The following is a 25,926-nucleotide window of genomic DNA, read 5'->3' as shown; positions in this document are numbered from 1 at the left end:
TTCACGACCTCAAGACGTCCCAAAGCGCTTTACAACCAATGAAGTATTTTTGAAGTGTAGTCACTGTTATACTTATGGTCGAGTGGATAATCTGCGGATGCCGAGGGAGACAACAATGTAACTTTTGGGGCAATTAATTCTGCAAAGTCTCACTTGGCATTACAAGTCGCACATTCAAAACGAATGTGGTAAAGAGAGGCTAATATTGTTGATATGAAATAGTTCGTGTCCAACTTCACATTGCTGTGCATCGGAATAGAAAAAGTGATTGGATGGATAGCAGGATGGCCGATCGGCAATGGGTGGCACCGAATTCTGCACTGGTTGCACCCTTTTGGTAGCAGTAGCTGTCATGCTATCTCACAGCTGCGATGGCCGAGTGGTTAAGGCGTTGGACTCGAAATCCAATGGGGTTATCCTGCGCAGGTTCGAATCCTGCTCGTAGCGCTATTTCTTAAAGATTTGTTCAATGCTCAAATAAATATGAACTGGAGTTAACGAACCGTGTTCCCTTCCTCAGACAGATGCTCCAGCGCGGCGAACGCTTTTAATTCGGAGCCCAAAGTTGCACGGCACGAGAAAGAATCTCCACCAAGCTCCATCTTAAATTCTGCTCGTTCGCAGAGCTTGATATTTATACTATTTGTTTCTATACTTTAATCTGTCCCTGTCCCTGTCTCCTGACTCTCTGAGTTTTCCCCTGATGGACTTCTCAGGCTTTCTTGAACGGCCTTAGATGATCGAACCTGGAACACCAGCAGAGAAGGTTAAAGATGGAAAGACTGAGACGGGGGGGGAGAAGCAAAGGAGCAACCCAGCTGATGAAATCGTAACTATTGTCCACACATTTATGTCTCTTCGACCTCACAGTGAAAAAATCAGCAATTTGAGTACAGTACACTTATAGTAGAGTGTTTAAATGTGGATGTCGAGACAGACACCAATCGAACCGTTGCGATGGTGATGACCGAATCTAAACACTAGACCACAAGGAAACGCTGAAAATTCTTTGCTGTGAACAAGCAGACCAACGCGGCCTTTCCCACTTGCCCCTTTGTAATTCAGGTCATTTTCGGGCCAGACAAGCTGCTCGCACAAAATTGCATTTTCTGTTCAAACTACTATCGCGACAGAAGGTAATGTTCAGGCAATGACAGCACCAAGTGCAAGTAGGCATGCACATGAATTGGAAAGTGATGTAAAATACTACCACATGCTGCTGATGGACATGTTTCCATTTCCAAAATTCACGCACCGAATGCAGCTCCTGGGAAAACTGCAAGGCCACGCAGGTCCATCATGAATCATTTGAAGCAACTGGCAGTTTAAAGTGGCATCTCCTGCTGCTTCTGTCGGGGGTGAAGCAGAGACACCGTCGGTATAAACATACCGTTTGATGTTGTACAGAACTGTACAGAGAAGGAGCACATATACTGGGGCTGTGAGATAGTCTATGTTATTCATATTTAACCACACGAATATCCGCAGTCAGAAGCTGAAAAGAAGGGAGAGATAAGAGGCCTGAGAATAAACACAGAGCTGCATAAATCACGGAAGAGTGAAACAAAAGTAAATCTTACCAGTTCTGCTGTGTCCCGTGCGCAATCTTGGGAGCTCCCCGATGGACTGATGGTTAAAATTTCGTGCTCCCACCGCCGCATGACTTCGATTCCAATTCAGGAAATTAACTTTAGCAAGAGTTATGAAATTATTAAATTAATTACATGAAACTGATTAAACCATATTGGTCGATGAATGACTGTTTTATTCACCATTAATCAAACGACAACTTTCTATTTCATACTGAAGGAGATGTTAACGTGGTTACCGAGAGACAGTCAAAACTTTAGTAAGATTTTTATGCTTTGCAGGTGATCAAATTTAATCATTTTACAGACTGTATCTTAAGGGTATGATTAAAAGCTCAGTGCAGCTGTTGTGAAAATTAAAATGAATAGACAATTGTCGCCGTTTATCACAGGAACGCCTGGACCGGTTCTACGATCAAGATGAAAGTAACGCAACGAGCAACATCTGATACAAGACGAAAGGCCTCGGGCTATGACAAAAATCCCCACCGTTTTGCTTTTCCGACATAAAGGGTTTGACATTTATTCTCTGAACATAGAAACAGTCTGGCCTCGCTCACTACAGAAATCTCCATTTCACAGCGAACCAGCTCTCCTGCAGCTAGTGCGGCCTATCTTCTGGCCTTTCGGGGGCTTGTCTGCCAAGGAGAATTGTGATATTCTTGCTTCCAAAACATACATTGAAACCCTGGAACTTTGAGGCGATGAATCCTGAGGAAAAATCAAATAAGAGCTCGAACCATCAAACTTTTGCGCTAACCGATAGCACCAACGAGACAGGCGAAGAGGTCACCTGCTAAACCAATAATTAATTGGGCTAAATTTTGAGTTTGCAGCGACCAATATAACAACTGTCTACAGTCAATCCAAAATGAATGGTTGAAACTTCTAGGAATGAAAATCCAACCAGCCGGTCTTCACTCTTTCAGTAGCAACTATGAAGAAAAACATGCCGGAGAAATATTCGATTTCAGCGCGGTGACAATGGACCAGAGTAAAGCTCAGTTAATGTGATTGGTGAGTGGCTGGAGGGTGGATTTGGAACTCCTGACCGATTGCACTGTGCATTTTCCAGATCTGCTTGGAGCACTAATCCCTTCAATTCATCACTGAGAGGGACAATTCGATTCTCAGTTTCTTTTGGCTGACGCTTGGTGAAATTTTACAAATTGGAAGCGATCAGCGTCAAAGCTAACCACGTCACCGACATGCTCGCAGATGCAAAGCGGCCACACTCTGCTTCATAAGAACATAAGAACATAAGAAATTGGAGCAGGAGTAGGCCAATCGGCCCCTCGAGCCTGCTCCGCCATTCAATAAGATCATGGCTGATCTGATCCCAACCACAAATCTAAAGAACACAAGAAGTCGGAGCAGGACCCGGCCACATAGCCCCTGGGCCCTCTCCGCCACCCACAGGGCATTGACCGATCCGAACTCAGCTTCATGTCCAATTTCCTGCCCGCTCCCCATAACCCCTAATTCCCTTTACTTCTAGGAAACTGTCTATTTCTGTTTTAAATTTATCTAATGATGTAGCTTCCACAGCTTCCTGGGGCAGCAAATTCCACAGACCGACCACCCTCTGAGTGAAGAAGTTTCTCCTCATCTCAGTTTTGAAAGAGCAGCCCCTTATTCTAAGATTATGCCCCCTAGTTCTAGTTTCACCCATCTTTGGGAACATCCTTACTGCATCCACCCGATCAAGACCCTTCACAATCTTATATGTTTCAATAAGATCGCCTCTCATTCTTCTGAACTCCAATGAGTAGAGTCCCAATCTACTCAACCTCTCCTCATATGTCCGCCCCCTCAGGTAGATGAAAGCCGAGAGCGATTTCACGGTTAAATATAATAGCTAACAAAACTTCTTCAAAGAAAGTGCAGGTCGTTGAGTTGCCTTTAAAGTCCTGATTGTTTGTATTGAACTTGTTCCTGATGCGTTAGAGAGCCACGTGGGGCGATTTCGGGACTTCAATTCCTTCTATGCAAAAGTTTAAAATGCAGTTCAAGGTCAAAAGTCCTGGGATCACTATTGTTCACAATTTATCGGTGCTGGGGCCACTGTTGTTCACAATTTATCGGTGCTGGGACCACTGTTGTTCACAATTTATCGGTGCTGGGACCACTGTTGTTAACATTTTATCGGTGCTGGCATCATTGTTGTTCACAATTTATCGGTGCTGGGACCAGTGTTGTTGACAATTTATCAGTGCTGGGACAATTGTAGTTCACAATTTATCGGTGATGGGACCATTATTGTTCACAATTTACAGGAATCTGAAATACAATTTAAAAATTTACAGACAGCACATAATTGGGAGCTCTAGTTAATACAAAGGAAAAATGCGAAAAACACAGGAAGACATCAGTTAACTTGCAAAATGGGCGTGTAACTGGCAATTTAGTTTCAATATTTGTTGTGTATTCTCATGCCTTGTTTGACCTCCCTAAATGCATTATCTCATTCTCCAGATTGCATTGCATTTGCCACTATTCTAGCCACCTGTCCAGTCCACTGATATCTTCCTGCAGTCGACAGCTTCTCTCCTCACCATCAACCACGGGACCAATTTTTGTATCTTCTGCAAACTTGTTAATAATACCCCGTAGATTTAAATCCAAATCAATGATCTGTACTACGAAAAGCAGCGACCGAGTATGGAGCCCTGCGGAGCCCCACTCGAGACAGCCCTGCAATTACAAAAACACCCGTCGACCATTACCCTTTGCTTCCTGCCACTCAATCAATTTTGGATCAACTTGCCAATTTCCCTTGGATCCAATGGGCTTTAACATTTTTGTACAATCTGCCATGTAGGACTTTGTCAAAAGCCTCGCGAAAATCTATGTAGACTACAAAAAACTCACCACCCTCATCCACCTTCCTTGATAACTCCATAAAATTCAATTCAAACGACCTTCCCTTAAAAAATCCATGCTGACTGTCCTTCATTAATCCGTGCCTTTCTAAATGAAGATTAATACTTTCCCCCAGAATTGTGCTCAATATCGTGTTTAGGCTGACTGGCCTGTAATAACTCGATCTATCCTTTTCTCCCTTTTCAAACAACGGGACAACTTCAGCAGTCCTCCAATCCGCCGGCATCGCACCTGCAACCATGGAGGATTGGAAAATGATAGTCAGAGCCTCCGCTATTTCCTTCCTTGCTTCTGTTAAGAGCCTGGGATATATTTCACCCGGGCCTGGCGATTCAGGTGGAGTGATTTGGGGACTTCCTTTCCCTGTTTGCAAAAGTTTGCACCGCATGTCAAGATCACAAGTCCAAGTCCAAATTATGTCTACTTCCGGCTTTGAACCTCAAATCGTGAATTATACCCTGACCCCAACAAGCCCAGAAACAAGAACGTGTCTTTAAATTAACGTGTTACAGACACATTCGATGAGAGGTCTGTCTGCACAATGAAAGGGCGTTTTTGAACAGTCATTCTGGTATCCGATTCCTCCTGAACAAATACAAACATCAGAGTGTGATTTTGTCGCGTCATTCCAAAATTTGGGAAAATAGCAAGCTACACAAAGCACTGCTGGGAGTTGAACCCAGGATCGCCTATTTACTAAACAGATGCTTTAACCAACTAAGCCACAGCGCCGAGTGATGATACCAGGATCCCCACCTCCTCATTAATATCTATCAGCGACACTTCACTTTTGGGGGTTCAGGCCGTTTAATCTTTGTCTGTTTTGCTTGTCTGTTCACCTGTGCATTCCGATGCTGCCTGCATTTCTCGCTTTGTTTATCTTTGTGCATCCATCAGTGCGTTGATACACGGATGATTATGTGTGATTGTATTTGTTACATTAAATAAATTAGGGCCTCAGACAATTCTCGCTCTGACATTGGAGAGCTATTGAGCCGAACTTTACAGCGAAGTGTTGTTTATTGTGGAGCTGAAACTAAAAAATCTTAAGAGGAGCAAGAACGGAAAAGGAGCAAAACTTGTGAGGGAAAATGAGGACAACTCTCAAGGTTTTTACAAGTATATTAAGAGAAAGATTGGAGGCTTAGAGTAATGCGGGCCCCTTCAAGACAGATGGAGGTGATATTGTAATTGAAAATCAGGAAATTGCAGAGTTGCTAAATTATTACTTTGCATCGGTCGTCACAGAAAAGGATGAGGCTAACATACCAGAGACACGAGGAAAATTGTTAATAAATCAAGGGCAGTCGTATAAGTAAAATAATGGCAATGGAGAAAATAATTAGGCTAAAGATAGACAAATCTCCAGGACCTGATGTTTACCACCCCAGGGGATTAAAAGGAGCACGTGAGGAAATTGTACATGCTTTAGTCATGATCGATCAAAAGTCTCTTGATTTAGGAATTGTTGTTTAACGAAGCGCATCTTGATTGGAAGCTTCTGTTTGAGAAAGATCTCGAAGTGATAATTGAGAGACCGAAAATGAAGCTGTTTGGCAGGAGTGCTGATGCTGTCTGTTGTTCGCTGCTCTCGTGTTGCACAATTGTTAAGCGTGCGTTACTTATTTATAGCAGCATGGGCGCCAGAAATGACCAGGTTGTGAGTTCGAGCGTCGTCGAAAACAATCAAACCTTTTACTCCGAACATTTTGACTGGAGTTCAATGTACAACTGGTATGTTCCATAACGCATCTACTTCTCAGTTTTCCCATGTGGGCACTAGGGTTGCTCTGGCCTGCTGTCTTTCAATAGCAGGTGCCAGTTTACTTGTTCACAGGGGGAGAGGGGGCTTTGAGCAGCAGCTCATATGGCAAAGGGGCCGGTACGAGATCATTAAATCTAAAGAACCAAACAAACAATTCTTCTTTTCGTTAAGCCAATATTCATCGGTTGGAAGTTCCGTGTGGGGAAAATTTGGAAGGGAAATATGCTGCCTGGTGTCACTGTGTAACGGGAGAAATTATTCAGCTTACAGAGGTTAATACACTGAAAGATCGAGAGGCCTTTTCCAGCTCCAGTGTGGGACAAGTTTAGCTTTTGAGCCGCTGGGTAAAGTGTTATTTTAATTGTTGCTAACGAATGACAAGACATTTGACACAAACAAGAAGAATTGTAAACTCACGTGTTCACTGTCCATGTTTCTTACATCATTTTCAACAGGAACAAGGATTCTGCTTAACACGTTACTGAGAATTTTATCAAACGGACCTCACCCTTTCTCGACGGCTGCAGGGATAATTCAGAGACCTCCCATGAATATGTACAATGGGAGTTTATGTAGGATCGAGCCTGGGTAGCTCAGTCGGTAGAGTATCAGACTTTTAAAGTGGCTAGTGAGCTGAAAGTCCAGCGTTTAACTCCCTGTCCAGGCTCCAAATTTTGGAACAGCTGACAAGCTGTGACTTTGTCGTGGGACCTTCGATGTGTTGTCAAAGTTTCGGTAGTATCTTGTTTCCCAGGGATGGGCAGTAATGCGCTGTTTGAGGCGGTTCCCGATCAGGAATGTAACTTTACTTTATTAGTTCACTGTATTAATTTCGCAAAACTGATTAAACTCTGTAAAAAAGACGAATACGTGTTCAAATCGCCATTGATCAACCAGTAACTTTCTGTTTCCGGCTGAAAGAAATGCTAACTTTTTTATGCGCTCATTCACCAGGCCGATTTTAGGGAGTTCAGAGGGGCAGTGAAAAAGGAAAAGAGAGGCAAAGAGAAATATGACTATAGACTGACGGCCAACATAAAAGTGAATTCAAAAGTCTTCTATAGGCATTTAAGCAGTAAACGGGTAGTCAGGGGAGGGGTGAGGCCGATTAGGCACGATAAAGGAGATCTTCTCATGGAGGCAGAGGGGATGGCCTGGGTACCAAATGAGTACTTTGCATCGATCTTTACCAAGGAAGAAAATGCTGCCAGAGTCTCAGCAAAGAAAGGTATAGTTGAGATACTGGATGGTCTAAAAATTGATAAAGAAGAGGCACTTGAATGGCTGGCTGTAATTAAAATAGATAAACCACCAGGTTCGGATGGGATGCATGCTGGGTTGCTGAGGGAATTAAGGGTGCAAATTTCGGAGGTACTGGCCATAATCTAACAACATCCTAAAATGTGGTGGTTGTGTCAGAGAACTGGAGAATTGCAAAGGTTACACCCTTCTTCAAAAAAGGTTTAAGGATAAACGCAGCAACTGTAGGCCAGTCAGTTTAACCTCAGTAGCGGGGAATTTTTTAGAAACGATAATCCGGGACAGAATTAACAGTCACTTGGACGAGTGTGGATTGATTAGGGAAAGCCAGCACGGATTTGTTAACGGCAAATTGTGTTTAACTAACCTGTAAGAGTTTATTGATGATGTAACAGAGAGGGTAGTTGAGGGCAATGCAGTTGATGTAGTGTATATGGGCTTTCAAAAGGCGTTTGATAAAGTGCCGCATGGTAGGATAATCATCAAGATTGCGGCCCTTGGAATAAAGGGGGCAGTAACAACATGAATGCAGAACTGACTAAGAGCAGAAAACAGAGATTACTGGTGAACGGTTGTTTTTCGAACTGGAGAGAGTTGTACAGTGGTGTTACCCAGGGATCAGTGCTGGGACAACTGCTTTTCTGGATATATATTAATGACTTGGACCATAGTGCACAGGGCACAATTTCAAAATTTACAGATGAAACAAACCTTGGAAGGGTACTAAATAGTGATAAGGATAGTGATAGACTGCAAAGGATATAGACAGGCTGTTGGCATGGGCGGAGACGTGGCAGATGAAAGTTAACGCAGTAAAATGCGAAGTGATACATTTCGGTTGGAAGAACGAGGAGAGGCAATATAAATCCAGGGCACAAATGTAAAAGCGGTACAGGAACAAAGAGGGGTTTATGTGTACAAATCGTTGAACGTGGCAGGGCAGGTTGAGAAAGCGGTTAAAAAGCATACGGGATCCTGGGCTTTATAAATAGATGTATAGAGTACAAAAGTACAAACGTATTGAAGTCAGGATGAAACTTTATAACACACTGGTTGGAGCACAACTGAAGTATTGCGTCCGGTTCTGGACATCATACTTCAGGAAAGATGTGATGGCCTTAGAGAGGGTGCAGAAAAAAAATTACTATCATAATTCCAGGGAAAAGGAACTTTAGTCACGTGGATAGACTGGAGAATCTGGGGTTGTTCTCCTTGGAACAGAGACGGTTTTGTAAAGATTTGACAGGGGTATTCAAAATCATGAAGGATCCAGACATAGAAGTTGGAGAGAAACTGTTCCCATTGGCGGAAGTGTCAAGAACCAGAGGACATAGATTTAAGGATCTGGAATGCACTGCTCGAGGGTGTGATGGAGGCAGATTCAATCATGGCCTTCAAAGGGGAACTGGATTAGTACTTGAAAGGAAAAAATGCAGGGCTTCGGTGAAAGGCGGGAGAGTGGTTCTAGCTGGATTGCTCTTGCAGAGAGCTAGCACGGACTCGTTTGGCCGAATGGCCTCTTTCCGAGCTGTAACCTTTCCATGATTCAACTCAATGTGTAGGAGGCGATGCAAAGGGAACAGAGCGTGCCACAAATCGACACACCTCTCAATATCCTCCCAAGCAATGTAGTTTCAGAGCAACTAATTCTGAAACGTCTTCCTTGATAACTCAAGTCGTACACTCGAAACCAATTTGGTAAAGGGAGACTAATATTGGTGACTGGAAATATTTAGTGTACAACTTGATATTGCTGCGCACTGGAATAGAAAACGAGATTTGATGGACAGAAGCGGTCTGAAAGGATGGCCGATCAGCTGTGGGAGGCAACGAACTTTTACACTGGCTGCACAATGCAACTGGCAGCGGCTCGTTGGTCTAGGGGTATGATTCTCGCTTCGGGAGTTTCATTGCGTAATATGCGAGAGGTCCCGGGTTCAAATCCCGGACGAGCCCTCCTGTGTTGTTCCTTTATGTGAAAAGTCACCAATTGGCTTCTGACATCTTTTCAGTGTTGCTGTTGGTGGAACTGAATTGCATCCAGAGCATGTTTGAGCTCCAGTGAACTAAATGTCGACGTTTCGTCGGCGCAACAAACATGAAGCAAATAAAATGTCTCAAGATCATGAGGAGATTGAAGCTGAATTTGGATTTTTCCCAATTCAGGCGGATATTAGATGACGGGTTGGAAAGCCACATATACAAGTTTGCCGATGACACCAAGATGGGCAGCATTGTAAGCAGTGCAGATGAAAGCATAAAATTAGAGGGAGGCATTAATATAATAAATGAATGTGCAATATTGTGGGAAATCGATATTATTTTAGTCAAGTGTGAGGTCATCCACTTTGGACCTAAAATGATAGATCAGATTACTTTCCAAATGGAGAAAAGCTCAAATAGTGGAGGCCCAAAAAGACTTTGGTGTCCATGTACATTACATAATTGAAATGTCATGGACAGGTACAAAAAATAATCAGAAATGTTAATGGAATGTTGGTCTTTATATCTAGAGGACTAGAATACAAGGGGGTAGGCATTATGATACAGGTATACAAAGCCCTGGTTAGACCACACCTGAAGTATTGTATTGAGTTCTGGGCAACGCACCTCAGGAAGGATATTTTGGCTGTGGAGGGAGTGCAGCGTCGATTTACTGGAATGTTACCTGGACTCCAAGGGTTAAATTACGCGGAAAGTTAACACAAACTCGGGTTTGCCTCGAATTTAGTAGATTAAGGGCTGATTTGATCGAACTTTTCAAAATATTAAGGGGAACTGATGGGTAAACAGAAATAAACTATTTCCCCCCGTTCGTGTGTCTCGGACACGGGGACATCGCCTAAACATTTGATTCAGGAGTGAAGTTTGGAAACACCTCTGCAAGCAAAGGGAGGGAGAAGTTTAGAACTCTATTCCACAAACGGCAGTTGATGCGAGCTCAAATGTCAATTTTAAACCTGAGATTGATAGATTTTTGTTAACCAAAGGCATTAAGGGATATGGGGCTAAGGCGATTATATGGAGTTAGGTTACATATGAATCAGGATATCACTGAATTGCGCAACAGGCTCGACGGACTAAATTGCATACTTTTGTTCCTCAGCTCCTCATTGTTGTAGAATACGGAAAGATCCTGCATTGATTGGGAATCGAACCAAGGTCTCCAGCATAACATGTAAGAATTCGACCCCTGCACCATCAATGCGCGCAGTTCGTAATAGCAGCATGTATCCATTTGGAATCCTATCTCAACGAACATGCCGTTTACAGCTGCGGTGGCCGAGTGTTTTAAGCGTTGAACTCAAAATTCAATTGAGGTTTTCCTGCGCAGGTTTGAATTCTGCTCGCAGAGTTACTGTTTAAAGATCACTTCAGTGCTGAAATAGATTAATTGGAGTTAATTGACCGCATTTATCTCTCTCCCAGAATGAGAGATTCTCCAGCGAGGCCGGTTCTTTTAATTAGTGTCAGATCTTCACTTGCAAGATTTCAAGACCCGAGAAGGAATCTCTCCCAATCTGGAACTTAAATTCTGCTGGTTTGCAAAACCTGACATTTATACTCATTAGTTTCTTTGCCTGCATCTCTCTATCACTCCATGTCTCTGTCTCTTGTCTCCCTGTGTTGTCCCCAATGGACTTCTCAGGCTTCCTTGAACGGCGATGGCTGATCTAACCTGCAACTATAGCAGAGAAGGGTTAAGTAAAAAAAGACTGAGACAGCAGGAAAAGGAAAGGTACAACCCAGCTGATAAATTCGTCGCTAAAGTCTTCCACATTCATGGCTCTTCGCTCTCATAGTGAATGAAAGGAGCAATTTGAGTAAAGTATACTTATGGTAGCGTGTAAACTATGACGATGACGAGACAGACGACAATGTCGTTTCAGAGTAATTCATTCTGTAAAGTGTTACTTGATAATACAAGTCGTACATTCAAAACAAATTTGATAAAGAGAGAGTAATATTGTTGATATGAAATAATTAGTGTAGAACCTGATATTGCTCTGCATGGTATATCGTACAAGAAAGCGAGATTGGATGGCCATAGTGTGCTGAACGGATGGCGGATCGGCTGCGGGGCACCGAAATTTTATAGGGGCTGCACGGCTCATTTGCCAGTTGATCTTTGAATCTGATTCCCGCTCAGGGAGTTTTACTGGCTCAAATCCCGGATGACCCCTGTTGTGTCCCCGTTTTTGGTAAAAATCACCAATTCGCTTCTCACATCTTTTCAGCGATGTAAAAGGCAGGTTTGACTAATATCCAGCAGAGAATCTTTGAGAACCAGAGGATAGAATGCATAGGGTTTGTTCACGAATCACACGGAGACGAAATGAAGATAATCTTTCAAGAAGTTGTACAGATTGAAGCAGGCACATGAATTTATCACAATTCAGGCAATCTCATGGGTACAGACACAAAAGGTAAAGGAAGCTGCATTGGCCTGGAACTAAGCCCTGGTTTCCCGCCGGCAGGCGAGGATTCCACACTGAGCCACCAATGCACACACGGCTGCAGGCTGCACGTGTAGCTTTGGATACGTGTCTAGAACATGCAGTTTGACAGAGTTCCTGTGATAAGCCTGCGCAGTCTGCTCGACAGCCGCGTGCTACCTGAGGGTGACCAAACGAGTGGGTCAAGCATGGCCTTGAAATTCGCTGCGGGTTCGAAATCGGCTCACACCGCCACTGTGAAATGCTCAAATAAATAAGAGCTGTAGTTACCAGGCAGTGTTTAATTCTCTCAGAAATAAAGTTATAATCCAGCCCTATATACACCTCTAAGGTTTCACGACATGCGACGAATTTCCGTTAAGCTGCAGCTTAAATTCTGCTCAATCACAGAATTGGAGATTTATACTATTCTTATTTGCTTGTATCTCTCTATCTCTGTCTGCGTGTCTTCACTTTCGGTGTTACTCCCTAGTGGACTTATCAGGCTTCCTTCAACGGCCAGGTCTGGAAACCCAGGATGGGAAAAGGCTGTCGGTTCTTCGTCCAATTGTTGGATTTCGACGGGATGAGTTTTGCTATTTTCCGTCTCCGTTTTCGGAAAAACTAAACCCAGCTGGGATTTGCCCTCCTCGGGTCCCGTCACCTTGGGGTATTGGGAATGAACCCGATCTATCACTCGGTCTTAATATCTGTGTTCTCATTGCTTACGAATCAAATTAGAGTTATTTTCAGGACACATTTTAGAAATTAACACATAACAGACTTATTCGAAAACTAGAAGCACGTGGGATTAAAGGGCCGGTGTTAACGTGGGCGAGTAATTGGCTGAGGGATAGGAGGCAGAGATTAGTGGTGAACGGATGTTTTTCTGACTGGGGAGAAATATGCCGTGGAATTCCCCAGGGGTCGGTATTAGGATTATTGCTTTTCTTGTTAGATATAAATGACTTGGATGTGGGAATAGGGAGTGCAATTTCGAAGTTTGCGGATGATATAATAGTTGGCAACGTAGTAAATAGTGAGGAAGATAGCAGCAGACTTCAGGAGGACATGGACAGACTGGTGAAATGGGCGGTCACGTGACAGATTTAACGCCGATCAGTGTGAAGTGATGCACTTTTGGAAGGAGAACATGGAGAGGCAGTATAATCTAAATGGAACAATTTATGGGGGGTTCCAAGAGCAGAGGGACCTTGCGGTTCATACTCATAAAACAGGGTAAGTTGATAAGGAGGTTAAGATAGCGTGTGGGATATTGGCTTTGTAAATAGGGGCATTGAATGTAAAAAAAGGAAATCATACTAATCCTTACAAATCAGTGGTTAGGCCTCAGCTGAAGTATATTATACGGATCTGGGCACCAAACGTTAGGATGAAAAGGCATTGAAGATGATTCACATCAGGTTGACCAGGATGATACCAGTGATGAGGGACTTCAGTTATTTGGAGAGATTGGAGAAGCTGGGATAGTTCTCCTCACAGCAGAGATGGTTAACGGGAGACCTAATAGAGGTATTCAAAATAATGAGTGGTTTTGAAAGAGCGAGTAGGGAGAAACTGTTTCCTCTGGCAAGTGGGTCGGTAACCAGAGGTCATAGATTTAAAACAATTGGGAAAAGAACTAGCGGGGAATTGTGGAGAATTGTTTTCACACAGAGGGTTGTTAAGATCAGGAACGCACGTCCTGAAAGGATGGTGGAAGCCGATTCCATGGGATCATTCAAAAGGCAATTGGACATAATTGAAGAGGACTAATTTGCATGATTATTGGGAAAAATCTGGGGTGTGGGTCTAATTTGGACAGGTCTTCGAAAAAGCCGACACTGGCACGACGGCTGAATGGCCTCCTTCTGAGCTGTAAGATTCTATGATTCTATGATGACCTTCTGAATCATTGCGATTGAAGCTATTCAGTGTTGAGCAACCAAGAAAATTATAACCGTGATATTCGGCTTCTCCATTCCCTTATGAATATCGAAGATTATAATGTCCAGGCTGGGGTGGGACTGATTGGGGGATAGAGTGCGGAGATTGGAATGGAAGTCCAGCAGAATACTTGGTCTCATCAGTTTTTGTTACTTTTCCTACCTGTTGCCCGAAGCATGGGGTGAACCTTCTTCTCGAGAGAGGATCGTCATTTCAGTTCAGAATGAAAAAGGTATCAAGAAAATCGGGTGAAACGCACACAGAATGATCCGGGACTTACAGCACATCCCTTTTAATCAGACACAGACACGAAATGATCCGGACATAAATCATAACTATGGGACATAAGTTTCTCTTATGTTGACCATAAGATTTACTCTTTTTACAATGACACCAATGTACACTCTGATATTTCGCGATCTCACAATCTCAACACCTTCCTGGAAGGAACTGTTGCTGATTTCAGCAAACAATGCAAATACCCTCCGTCTGCCGTTTCGAGAAGGATGGGACTTTGACCAGACCTTCTGGGTGGACTGAATGAGAGAAACAAAACTTAAACACAAAAACGAAGAGGATGGGATTCGAACCCACGTGTGCAGAGTACAATGGATTAACCAACCATCCTCTCGGCCACCTCGTCGCATGCGGAAAACTGCCAAACCCCCTTTATTCAAAATGAAATTACTGGCTATGTTGCCAATGTGAAATAAAAACTGTAAATGTGTATATCCTCAGCAGGTCAGGCAGAATCTTTAGACATCGAAACAGATTGAACGTTTCAGGTCGATGGCCATCACATGAGTATTCCAACTCACTCCTTGTAGATGGTTGAACGGCTTTAGGGTGTTAGAAGGTGAGTCACTTGGAGCAGAATATCCAGCCTCTGACCTGCTCTTGCAGCCACAGTATTCATGTGGCTGGTCCAGTTAAATTTCTGGTTAATGCTGACCACTAGTATGTTGAAGGTGGGGGATTCGGCGGTGTTAATACCGAATCCCCACAGAAGAGATTTACTGTAACGATTCCAGGGATGAGGAGCAAAACTTTCGTGGATAGATTGGAGAAGCTGGGATTGTTCTGTTTGGAACAGAGACGGTTACGAGGAGATTTGATGCAGGTATTCAAAATCATGAAGGATCTCGACAGAGTTGATAGAGATAACTGTTCCCATTGGCGGAAGATTCAAGGACCAGAGAACATCGATTTAAGGTGTTTGGTAAAAGAACCCAAGGTGACATGAGGAAAAACATTTATACACAGCGAGTGTTCAGGATCTGGAATGTACCGCCCGAGGGGGTGGTGGAGGCAGATTCAATCATGGCCTTCAATAAAGAACTGGAAAAGTATTTGAAACGAAAGAGAATACAGGGTCACAGGGAAAGGATGGGGGAGTGGGTCTGTCTGGATTGCACTTGCAGAGAGCCGGAACGGAGTCGATGTGCCGAATGGCCTCTTTTCGTGCTGTGACCTTTCTATGATTCTATTCTATTTGTGGGAGGCGAAGCGAAGCGACCGGAGCGTGACGTAATTCGACCTGCTCATGTACGTTCCCTGATAATAAATCCTAGTGTGATGCAAAGAAGAAATTCATAATTTTGGTGCATATCTTTTATATCATGCTGACTGTAAGAGGTACTCGGTTCACCAGGGCGCCATTGTGCACATTGATTGATACTTCACCGAGATCACATCTTACAGTCCCAACACCTCCATCGAAGAAACAGTTGGGTGGCATTCCAGACTTTGTTGAATTGTGCAAACAGGTGTAAACCAGCAAGGCGGAAAAACACTTCTTATCAAAGAAGGGTTTTTGGTAAGGCGGTGAAAATGGAAAGGTTTACAAATTTTGGCAGCAGTGAGATTCGAACCCACATAATTCAGAGCTGGAAGCCAGCATTTGAGACAGCGCAGTTACTCACGCATATGGGCAGCTATTCAGATCTGATGGTAACGTTCAGAGAGCTGAAACGTTCCATCTGGTTCTTTCGCCACAGGTGCTGCCTGACCTGCTGAGCATTTTCTGTTTTCATTTTTGTGATTTCACAATGGCTATTATCCTGAAAACACCCAATTTGACCCAAGGACGCAGCTCGCACTTCACTTTCCTCAAACGCTTAAAGTCTGCTGTTTCCAAACAAAATCTCCTCCGCGCAGAGCTTTCAAAGGACCTTTCGCTCACGGCCAACCTCCTGTCATCGACACCTTTCACCATTGCCGCTCGTTTCATTTCTGCTCATTCCTTTTCGATCGGACATTTCCACAGACCTATTAAGATCAAGCGGAACATTTCCGACTTTCATTCACCGCCTAGATTGCCAAAAATGCACTTTTCAGCCGTCTTTCGCAGCTATGTAGCGCCGCCCGTCTCTCCCGCACATCAACTGCTCGGCGAAAAGCGCCAACGACCATGAAAACAAAACCCAGTTCTTCAGTTAACATCCCCCGTATCACAAGATAACCCATGGAAATTAAAAGGAAAAAGTATGCGCTGTCCTACCGAATGCCAGCCCTGCTTTCTTAGAGCTTGACTCTGGAGCAGATCGAAATGTATCGATTGGTTTCAAGGCACAAATGAACATTGATGCGAACGGGACATGTGCCCCCGAGAAACAGCGGTCGATGGAGAGCAAACTTAAAGGCGTCAGAATGTGAAAGTGAATGTTAGAGTCGGCAAGGCCGCAGGAAAGTTTCAATGAAACGGACCATGATTGTGGAAGGAAGGAAAAGCTGGAAGAAGCGGCGGGTCTGAATTTTGGATCATCCAACAGAGACACACGAGACAATAAAAACAGGATACAGACAAAGGTGCTGGTGAATAAAGACAAAGAACGAAATAAGAGGAATGAAAAGAGATTGAAAGAAAGAATGGGAGAGAGGGAGGTGAAAGAAAGAAAGAGAGAAAGAAAGATAGAAGGGAGGGAGAAAATCAAGCGTACAATACTCACCCCACAAATGGGCGCTGCACCCAATCGGCTGCACTTCGCCCCACAGAACCTCATCCCATTCACACCATCCTACAATACACTGTCAATGCTGTGAAGTGAAATAGAGAGTTTAAAGACATAAAGACACTCACACCATCCTACAATACACTTTCAATGCTGTGCAGAGAGACAGAGAGTTTAAAGATACAGATATACTTACATACTATCCCACAGTACACATTAAACATCCGTGCAGTGAGTCAGATAGTTTACAGGTACTGGGACACTCACAGCGTCACACAATACACTTTAAATCATGTGCAGTGAGAAAGAGCGTTTAAGGATATGGATAAATTCACCTTTTTTTTAAAGTGGCACATCCCAGAAGCAAGAGTGAGCGTGGGTCAGTCTCCCTCTCCTGATAGAGCTGAGGCTTGTCAGTCAAGAGTCCCCTCCTCCCTCTATAGGCCGTGGAGGAAGTGCAGAGTAGATTTAATAGAATACCTTCAGCCTGACCGAGGTTCGGCTGACTGGCCTGTAATTACTTGATCTATTCTTTCTCCCTTTTTATACAACAGTACAACTTGAGCAGTCCTCCAATCCTTCGGCATATCACCTGTAACCAGGGAGAATTGGAAGATTATGGCCACAGCCTCCGTTATTTCCTTCCTTGCTTTTGTTAACAGCCTGGGATATATTTAATCGGGGTCGGGAGATTCAGGTGGAGTGATCTGGGGACTTCATTTTCCTCTTTGCAAAGATTTTCACCGCAGGTCAAGATCACAAGTCTTGCTCCAAATTAGGACGACTTGCGGGTTTGAACCTCAAATCGTGAATTATACCCTGACCCCAACGAGCCCAGAAAGAAGAACGTGTCTTTAAGATAACCCGTTGCAGACACATTCTATGAGAGGTCTGAATGTCCAATGAAAGGTCGTTTTAGAAGCGTCAATCTGATATCCGTTTCCTCCTCAAACCTGAACAAATACCAATTCCAAAGTGTCATTTTGTCGCTTAATTCCACAAATTAGGTAAAAATAATTAGTTAGACAAGGCACTGCTGGGAGTTGAACCCAGGATCTCCTGTTTACAAGACAGATGCTTTAACCAACTAAGCCACAGCGCCAATTCGTGACAGCTCAGCCCCACCTCCTCTCACTAATATCTATCAGCGGTACGTTAATGTCTGTTTGGGGTTCAGACCGTTTCATCTTTGTTTGTTTCGCTTGTCCGTTCACCTGTGCATCCCGATGCTGCCTGCATATCTCGTTGTGTTTTTCTTTGTGTATCCATCAATGCGTTGATATACGGATGAGTATGTGTACTTATGTTTGTTACATTAAATAAATTACCGGTTTAGACAATTCTCTGAAAGTGAAGAACTATTGAGATTTTGGTGCTGAAAATAAAAAACGGTAAGAGGTCCAAACAGGGAACAGGAGAAAAATCTATGAGCGAAAATGAGGACAACAGTCAAGATTTTTACCAGTATATTAAGTGAAAGAAGGGAGGCTTAGAGTAATGTCGGCCGCTAAAAGACAGACGGAGGTGATTTTGCAATTGGAAATCATGAAATGTAGAATCGCTAAATATTTACTTTGCTTCGTTCTTCAGAGAAATAAATGAGGCTAACATCAGAGATATGAGGAAAACTGTAATTAAATCAAGGGGATTCAGTATAAGTAAAATAATGGCAATGGAGAAAATAATTAGATTAAAGATTGACAAATCTCCAGGACCTGATGGTTACCATCCCAGGGGACTGAGAGGAATAGGTGAGGAAATTGTACATGCTTTAGTCATGATCGTTCAAACTCTCTTGATTGAGGAATTGTTCCTTTGATGGAAACAATTTCAATGTCACTCCATTATTTGGGATGGATAGCAGAGATGATGTTGGAAATTATAGACCCATTAGTCTGACATCCTTTGTGGGTTATTTGCCAGTATCCGTTATTGGGGAAAGAAAGATTGAGCACTTGGATACAGATGAATTGTTCAGAGAGAGCCAGCATGGATTTGTAAAGGGTGAGTCAAGTCCAACAAAACTCGTTGAACTTTATGAAGATGTAACTAACGTGGTAGATAATGGAGTGTCCATGGTTGTTATATGATATTGACTTCCAGAGGTATTCGATAAGGTACCATATAAGAGACTGTTAACGACAAGGACAGTGCGTAGAATTTAAGGCAACCTAATGAAATGGGTAGGGAGTTGGTTAGAAGGTGGGAGACAGAGACCCGGCATATAAATGACGTAGACGAAGGAATGGAGAGCCGTGTATCCACGTGTGTCGCTGACACCAAGATAGGTGTCACAGTGAGTCGTGTAGATGGAAGCATAAAATTGCCAAGGGAAATTAATAAATTAAGTGAGTTGGCAAAACTGTGGCAGATGGAGTAACATAGAATTACATAGAATGTACATCACGGAAACAGGCAATTCGGCCCAACTAGACAATGCCGGTGTTTATGCTGCAAACAAGCCTCCGCCATCCCCATTTAATCTAACCCTATGAGCAAACCCTTAGATTCCTTTCTCCTCCATTTGTTTTTCGAGCTTCGCTGTAAACGAATCCATGCTATTCGCCTAAACTACTCCTTGTGGGAGCGAATTGCACATTCTAACTTCTCTCTGGGTAAATGTGTTCCTCTTGAATGCCATGTTGAATTAAATAGTGACTACCTTATATTCATGGCCCCAATGATTAGGAGTCCCCACCTCCACAAATGCAAACACCTTATCTACGTCTAACCTTTCAAAACATTGCATATTCTTAAAGTCATATATCAGGTAAGCGCTCAGCCTTCTCTTTTCGATACAGAAGAGCCCCAGTCTGTTCAAACTTTCAATATGGAGAAGTGTGAGTTCATCTACTTTGGACTGAAGCAAGATAGAACAGAGTATTTTCTAAATGGTGAGAATCTAGGAACTGTGGAGGAGCAGAGAGATTGAGGGGTCCAAGTACAGAAATCGCTAAAAGCCAGTGGAATGGCAGAAAAATTAATTTAAATGTCTCATGGGATGTTGGCCTTTATCTCAAGGAAGCTGGTATTCAAACGGGAGTGGGGGAGGGGAGTATTTTACATAGATAAATCCCTGCTGAGACCCGATTTAAAGTATTGTATTCAGCTCTGGCCACCACATCTCAGGAAGGAAATATTAGCCTTGGAGTGGTGCAGCGCAGAATGACCAGAATGATACCGGGGCGAAAATGGTTAAATTATGAGGACAGTTTATGCGGAGGTCGGTCCTCATTTTTCTCCTATGGATCCGGCCCCATCCGTTTACTGTTGACGGGAGCGCGTCTGATACTAAGTCAGTCAGAATCGGATGCAAATCACATAACCGGCACAGCGGCTCTGGAACTGGCGACTGGTTTTACATTGAGTCTTTTTTATGGGATAGGCTGTACATTGTTTGTATAATAATAATAATAAGTTAGATAAAATTAAGGTTTTTCAGTTATTTTCCATTTCCACCCTCACCAGTTTTACATGGTAACAGGTAACAAAGTTTAAGGGATGTGTTGTGTCGTGTTGGTGGAATCAGTGTAATTTAACTTGATATATTGTAGAATCTCTTGTCTATCCCAGGCTCTTACTTCAGGTTTAGACCCTCACCTAGGTTAAAAGCAGTCACTCACTGATATTAATAAACCTGTAATAACCCCGAAACCTCAGCGGGTATATTTGTTCCGATATTAAGTGACGTTCCCAATTTCCACTGAAATTCTCGATCAGCAAATACCAGAGGCTGTTTTGGGTTTGACAAACTGTGAAACAGATTGTTTTAAAAGCCGGAAAGAGGGAAAAACTGGTGGTTGATATTAAGTGTTACACATTAACTCTTTCTGTTTCCGATTTACTATTTATCTTTGTTTGTGACTGACAGGAGCGGCTATAACGGAGCCCAGTGACTGGGTAACGAGCTGCACTGAATCATTGTCCTGTGTTCCAGACCGGCTCGTTAGACCTGTTCATTTCGTCTCATCTCATTGTCAGCAAACCAATGGGGACAGAGTCTTCCGAAAAACAGGGATTTTCACTCGTGCAAATTTCATCCACATTTTCTGCTCTTCATTTCTCTGATCTGTTTGATGCGGCTTTCCCTTCAATTCACGACCTACAGGAAAAACCCGATTTTATAGTCGATTTTCGGGTCAAGAGGTATGGTGAGATTTCAAATAATTGAAATCGACCCTTATTAACGCCAATATCGTCACCTACACGTTTGACAAATGCAAAGCGTCTTCACTCACGGTTTTGCTGCACAACTCGTTCAAAGATACTATCGGGAATTGGAGGGTCTTTGAAGTGGTGACACGAACATAACAGTTCGCGCTGCCGTTTTCCTCAAGACGCTTCAGATTTATGTGGAATGATTACGGTTTGGCGTTTAAATCTGTTCCCTTTTCACAAATCCCCCTTTGAACCAGTATGCTTCAGTATTTTTGATTACCGATACCAAATCGGTTTGCCCTGTACTGTACATTACTTTTTAAATATTACAGATAAGCAGAGCACTTGAGCAGTCACAGCTGTGACTTTGACTTTTGTCACTCTCCTCTAGATCTCCCCGGTAACTGCTACGAACAACAACCTTCTGTCACAATTCTCCATCAGAAAGTTCCGAGCCGAGGTTTTCAAATGAAATAACGCCCATCTCTTCAAACAACGACAGCACAGGGAGAGTATCTCAGTTTCATTTCACACTTTAACCAAATCCTCCTTAAAGCACCATCAAAAATTGTCATTTAGTTAATAATAATATAAATAAAAGTTCTTACCTTCTGGGTTTTTTTTTTCAGATTCCACGACTTTTAACGGTCACTGCGGATATTTATCGAAGCCCATCTTCATTGGTGGCTTCTTGGAGAAATCGGAGAAAGATCACGAAGCGATAATTGGGAGACGGAAAATGAAGCTGTTTGACGGGAGCACGGATATTACCGATTTTGTGGTGCAAGCGGTCAGCAATGCGGTACTTTTATGAGCTCCAGAAATGTCCAGGTTGTGAGTTTGAGCCTCACGTGGAACAGTCGAACATTTTGATCGGAGTTCAAGGTACAACTGATATGTTCCAAAACTCATCTACTTCTTAGTGTCCCCATGTGGGCACTTGGGTTCCTCTGGCCTACCGTCTTGCAATAGCAGGTGTGAGTTTACTTGTTTATAGTGGGAGAGGGGACTATTAGCGGCAGCTGATATTGGAAAGGGTCCGGTACCAGATCTTTCAGTCTAAAGAACCAAACATACAATTCTTCTTTTCGTTTAGCGGATATTCATCGGTTGGAAGTTTCGAGTGGGGAAAATTTGGAAGGGAAATATGCTGCCTGGTGTCACTGTGTAACGGGTGAAATTATTCAGCTTACAGATGGTAATACGCTGAAAGGTCGAGAGGCCTTTTCCAGCTCCAGTGTGGGACAAGTTTAGCTTTTGAACCAATGGGTAAAGTGTTATTTAAATTGGTTTTAACGAATGACAAGACATTTGTCACAAACAAGAAGAATTGTAAACTGACGAGTTCCTCGTCCATGTTTTTTACATCATGTTCAACAGAAACAAGAATTCTACTCAACACGTTACTGAGAATTTTATAACAGAGATCCTCACCCAAGTTCTACGTCTACGATGGATAATTGAGAGTCCTGCTCTGAATATTTACGATGGGAACTTAACAAATAGCGAGCCTGCGCAGCTCAGTAGGCAGAGCATCAGACTTTTAAAAAGGGTAGTGATCTGAAGATCCAGTGTTGAGGTTGTAAATTTTGAAACAACCGACTTCGCAGCGGAGCAACAACTACGGGACAGATGATGCCTGCAATGTGTTGTCAAAGCTTCGGTGTTATCTTGTTTACCAGGGATGGGCAGCAATGCGCTGTCTGAAGCGGCAATTGTAGCTTCCCGGCAGCAACGTGTGATTGGAGAGAGCGGGGCCGGACTGGCGGCCTGAATGTTGTTGCTGTCGTCGCCTCACTCAATGCGGGTGCTGGGGAACATCGAACATCGAAAAACTGATGTGTTTGTTGCCGCGGCTGCAATGTTGTTTATAACTGTATTTATAAACCGAGGCAGCGCTACAGGTTCCTTTAATGATCTCTCACAAATCAAATGAAAACAGTCGCTATATGCAGCTTTGAGAGGGACATTCTGCATCGTCAGGGCAGGAAACGGGAGTGTGGGAGAGACGCTGCCGGTATCTGTGTAGTGTTTGAATGTGTGTAGAACTGGACAGATAAAGGAAAATATATCGGTTCTGTGAGGTGTTGTACTTTATTCATATTTAACCACAGAGTGAATTCTTGATGTTTTAATATATTAATTGATTTTTAGTAGATAACATTGCTGTTGGGTTTTGAATCGGGGAATCTGCAGCTGGATTAAGCAAACTTGATAACCACTATAGTATGGAACCACTGCTATGCAAACAGCTAAAGGAAGTGGCCAGAAGATAGCTGCCGTCTCCAAATGCTCTCAGTGTGGGAGACGGGTCCGGTTCCCGTTCAGGGAATTAACTTTTCCAAAATAGTTTACTGTATTAATTTCGCAAAACTGATTAAACTCAGTAAAAAGACGAATAGTTGTTCAAATCGCCATTAATCGACCAATAACTTTCTGTTTCAGACTGACTGAAATTCCAACGTTTTTTAATTCATTCATTCACCAGGCAGAATATGTAAAGTTCAGAGGGGAAGTGAAAAATGAAATAATAGGTGCAAAGAGAGAGTGTGAGAATAGACTGGCGGCCAACATAAAAGGGAATCCAAATGTATACTACAGGCATGTAAACATTAAACGGGTAGTAAGAGCTCTAGTCTGATTAGGGACCATAAAGGAGATCGACTCATGGAGGCAGAGGGGATGGCCGAGGTATTAAATGGGTAGGGGCATCTGTCTTTACCAAGGAAGAAGATGCTGCCAGAGTCTCAGGAAAGGAAGATATTGTTGAGATACCGGATGGGCTAAACATTGCTGAAGAAGCGGTACTTGAAAGGCTGGCTGTACTTAAAGTAGATAAGTCACCCGGCCCGGATAGAATCGTCCGAGATTGTTGAGGGAAGTAAGGGTGGAAATTGCGGAGGTACTGGCCATAATCTTCCAAACATCCAGAGGTACGGGGGTGGTGCCAGAGGACTGGAGAATTGCAAATGTTACACCCTTGTTCAAAAAAGGCTGCAAGGATTACCCCAGTAACTATAGGCCAATCAGTTTAACCTCAGTGGTGGGAAACTTTTAGAAACGATAATCCGGGACAGAACTAACAGTCACTTGGACGAGTGTGCATTGATTAGGTAAAGCCAGCACGGATTTGTTAAAGGCAAGTTACATTCAACTGACCTGATGGAGTTTTTTGATACATTAACAGAGAGGGTAGATGAAGGCAATGCAGTTGATGCAGTGTATATGGACTTTCATAAAGTGCCGCAGCCGCACGGTAGGCTTATCAGTAAGATTGCGGCCCATGGATGAAATGGAGCAGTAGAAACATGGATGCAGAATTGTTCCAATGGATTGACTCCACGGGCCGTGTCCTGCTGAACCACCAAACACTGCACATTCTTCCAACAAATAAAAGCAAACCTGCCGAGAATGGATGTCGGGTTGGTTTTCTGCAAGCAGCGAATCAACTGGGCAGAAGAATCACCTCCAGTCTAAGGCACAAGAAAGAATTTCATATATGTAAAGAACTGAAGATTCGAAAATACAGCAACAGGGGAAAAGACAACCTGAATCCAGTGCCTTCGACCACTCGCTTATCCTGACTGCAGAATCTCTAATTTACTGACCCTGATTTTCCCAATGAGGCCGAATGACAGTTTCACTCTCTCTTGTTCTCGGTAAATCCTGCTGGAAGGCCGAGTGCCTGTGCTCGGTGTATGGGAAGGTTTCGTGGGGCTGTGTTATCCACTTTCCCAGGGTGGGGCAGTAATGCTCGGTCTAAGACTGCATTCGCTGCTTTCCATCGCCAGCGGGTGATTGGAGAGAGCAGGGCCGGACAGGCGGCCTGAATGGTGCTGCTGTCACGGCCTCACTCACTCCGGGAGCGGGGGAACAGCGAAAAACTGATGGGATTGTTGCTGCATCTGAAATGTGGCTTAGAACTTCTGTTGTTAACGGAGGCAGCGCTGCAGGATCCTTTAATGATCTATCATAAATCTGTTGAAAACTTTCGGAACGTGAACACCATTTTACTTTTCCAAAGTAGGAGGAGTGACATTGATTGTGGAAACATGGAAACAGTCTGGTGCAGCTCACTGCAGAAATATCCACGTCACATCGAGACAGCTTTCCGGCAAACAGTGAGTCTTCTCTTCGGACCTGGTCCGTCAAGAAGATTTCTGATTTCCGTTAAGCCAATCTCGGTTTGATATTTATTGTTCGTGTGCCTGCTCTCCGACCGCAGGGTAAATGGCAGATTACCAGCCGGGCTCAGCTGTAGCAGCAAATGAGACACACATTCGAAACCTGGGAATGTGAAACAATGATTGGTAACAGCCACCTTCTTCTCCTTTCGGTAGACTTAAACCACCAACCATTATTAATTAAGACCCATACACAGTAACCAATTGCGCCACAGTGACACGACGCCTGACAGACAGAACCATTAGTTCACCGAGCTGAAGCTTCAACTTGCAGCAATAAATATAACAGCTGTCTTACCATCAGTTTACTTTTTAAAAATAAAAGGTGTGCAGATTGCACGAGTGAAAATCTGTGCTGTATTCTTTCTGAACTTCAAGCTCCCCTTGCCCCTAAATGCCTGTATGTTGGAAGACTCAGTCGTCCAGTGATAGAGAGCATTGACTTTTCGTGAAGTGATTCATCATCCTCTGTTTCAGTAATGTTCAGATTTGCTGAAAATTAGATGAGTTGAAATGACGAGGTCCAACGATTCGGTCTGTGACAATACACTGTATCTAAAAAGTTGTCCCTTGTACTTACAATGAAGCGGGCCGCAGTTTTCACTTTTAAACCAGTGATTATGATGTTAAGAAAAACATGTGCTCGAGAAAGACTCGATTTCAGCGGATGAATTTGCGCCTGAGTAAAGTTCAGTTAAAATTTGTGATTGCGGAGTGACTGGACGGTGGATTTGGAACTCCTGTGAGACTGAA

General features: G+C 43.3%; 4 non-coding genes across 4 annotated transcripts; 2 read left to right on the top strand and 2 right to left on the bottom strand.

Annotated features, from left to right (window-relative positions):
- The first annotated feature begins 365 nt into the window (after nt 1–365).
- Nucleotides 366–447, top strand: trnas-cga (transfer RNA serine (anticodon CGA)). The gene has a single exon. It is a non-coding gene; the product is annotated as a tRNA-Ser (tRNA).
- A 4,683-nt stretch (nt 448–5,130) lies between these two features.
- On the bottom strand, nt 5,131–5,204 carry trnat-agu (transfer RNA threonine (anticodon AGU)). The gene has a single exon. It is a non-coding gene; the product is annotated as a tRNA-Thr (tRNA).
- Nucleotides 5,205–9,364: 4,160 nt separating this feature from the next.
- trnap-cgg (transfer RNA proline (anticodon CGG)) lies at nt 9,365–9,453 on the top strand. The gene is given in 2 exon segments: nt 9,365–9,400; nt 9,418–9,453. It is a non-coding gene; the product is annotated as a tRNA-Pro (tRNA).
- An 8,406-nt stretch (nt 9,454–17,859) lies between these two features.
- On the bottom strand, nt 17,860–17,933 carry trnat-ugu (transfer RNA threonine (anticodon UGU)). Its single transcript has one exon. It is a non-coding gene; the product is annotated as a tRNA-Thr (tRNA).
- Nucleotides 17,934–25,926: the final 7,993 nt, after the last annotated feature.

This window comes from Heptranchias perlo, unplaced genomic scaffold (genome assembly GCF_035084215.1).
Source record: "Heptranchias perlo isolate sHepPer1 unplaced genomic scaffold, sHepPer1.hap1 HAP1_SCAFFOLD_44, whole genome shotgun sequence".
Taxonomy (NCBI): Eukaryota; Metazoa; Chordata; class Chondrichthyes; order Hexanchiformes; family Hexanchidae; genus Heptranchias; species Heptranchias perlo.
Note: the sequence above shows the minus strand (reverse complement) of the source record. Positions and strands in the feature narration are given on the sequence as shown.